Source organism: Rhagoletis pomonella, unplaced genomic scaffold, assembly GCF_013731165.1.
Source record: "Rhagoletis pomonella isolate Grant_MI unplaced genomic scaffold, Rhpom_1.0 Rhpom_scaffold_01203, whole genome shotgun sequence".
In the NCBI taxonomy this organism is placed as follows: domain Eukaryota; kingdom Metazoa; phylum Arthropoda; class Insecta; order Diptera; family Tephritidae; genus Rhagoletis; species Rhagoletis pomonella.
Genome location: NW_023459757.1, coordinates 16,533 through 18,825, shown reverse-complemented (window position 1 = coordinate 18,825; position 2,293 = coordinate 16,533).

Here is a 2,293-nt window from a genome sequence, read left to right as displayed (position 1 = left end):
TTATAATTTTCTAAGTCCGTGCACTGAACGGCAGTTCCTTTCATGGACGAAACAAAAGGCAATGGTCCTTGTAAACTACCCTGTGGTACACCAGAAGTAGAAATAAAATATCTAGAGTAAGCGTCTTAAATGTTGACAAACCTTATTTTTTATTAAGATAAGATGGAAGTAAACTTGAGTGAAGGCCAATTTGAGGCAATGTTTTAATATGGATGACATGGGATACCTTGTCGAAATTGAAAGGCTGAAAATATATTCAAATTCGTAACGATAGATCGGCCAGCTATAAAGCCGTAAGCACTGCAACACAACTTATCTTTGGCAATTTATTCGAAACGCTTTAGGTGCATAAAGCAACATGGAGATATGCAAAAAGATTAAGGTGACCGTTAGAAAAAATCGAGCTCACTTTTTCAAACCCAGCTAGGGTTTGATATATATTTGATTTTTCAAACCCAGGTAGGGTTTGATGATAAGTGTACTTTCAGAATATACCAACGAAACCTGGTTCATCTTGGGTTGCCTTTAAATTTTCACGCATTGTTTCGGTAATTTTTGAAATTCCAAAAATTTTTTAAGTAGCTTTATTTGTATTTAATTGAGGTGTAGCGTCATATACATTATCGATGCTTAGTTCTTCTTTGCATTTGCCATAAATAAAAAGTTTTTTATTTTTTTCTTACCATTTTTTCTATTTCATTCATATTTTTTTCTAACCACAGTAAACCCAATTGTATTATTTGTAACCTTTTATTGGATTAAACTCTAGCCTGGAAAGATGAAATTGGCCTTAGTATATATGGAACGATCCAAAGCTAAGTGCCAAAGGATTAAGTTGGAAAAAGGCAAACTGTGTTTTCCAGGAGCCCTATTTGACATGCATATACTGTTATACATATAATGCAATTGCAGGACTGAGACACTCTTGCATACTGAACTCGAAATATAGAATTTGTATTATAACGATCTTTTATCAATCCAGCGAAATATTTTCTAGTACATACATACGTATTACATGTGATAGTTAAAAAAGAGGTTCTGTTATATACATATGTACATATGTATGCATGCTCGTATGAATTTTGAAAATATCATAAAACTCAATTTTAATCCAAGTGATAATTCAACAGAGACACACAGTTACCTAGTCAACTATTTGTCAAATTTTTGTAGGCCATGCTAGAAGTAAAGTTGCAGCAGGCTTTGCGCACATCAGTGGTGCCATTCTGGTGCTTTGGGAGCTAGATTTAGCTCTTTATTTTTTCTATTGAGCTCCGAAAATTGGGCTTTAACTTCTAGCTCTTCTTTTAGCTCTTTTCAAAATTATCTAGCACTTTTTACCTCCAGAAAGTTTTAGTTATGTTTGGTAATATATTAAAAATAAAAATCTGTAATTTCATTGTACAAGTGTTGACTAAAATTAGTTTGGCTTTGCTAATCTCATGCTATTCTCGATACCTTCACGTTATTCTAAATATTTCGATTACTACTTAGAAATTTCCATTCCTGTTGCAAACGGCGCGTAAGCAAATGGAAAATCGGCAAGTAAATCGATTCGTTTCTACAGCGTACGTGGGAGCACACACACTATACCGGGCAGTAATTCAAGCTCCGATAAGCTAAAACGGTGTATTCTCTCTCAGGCGGCCACGGTAGAATTAGAAAGCCAAAACGTAAGCGTTGATAAAATTACTAATTTCAAAATGCAGCGGAAAAACATACATTTGTATCCACAGGAAAATACAACATCATAAACTGTTGGATTTAGGTTAATGAATTCAAAAATTTACTAGAAGAAAATCCTTTTTTCTGAAAGCGCTAATTTTCTTTTTATCTTACAAATTTTGCTTTTTTTTTTGTTATTTATGGCCTTATAACAATTATATTCAACAATTTTTATTGAGGCCATAAATAACTTAACGTAACTTAAGGACGAGCACATCTAAAAGTTAAACATTCTTAAAATAGAATGATTAACAAAAAGAAACAACAACATGACATGTGGAATGTGATGATATCCGAAATCACTTCTACCATTTTTTTTCAAATTATTGATGCTTTTCCACAATAGTTTTTAATTTAAAACGGCCTCAAGCTCAATAAAAATTGTTGGATTACTAATTTTCCCTTAAGGAGATAAGGAAATAAAACTTTTCAGAAAAATTTTGCGAAAAAATTATTCGTTAATCGCGGTTTATAGTAAATTCAAATATTTCAAATTGCAGATTTTAACAGTTTGTAGAGTATTTTTAGTTCATTGTCTAGTTTATATAAGTATATGCATACATATAAG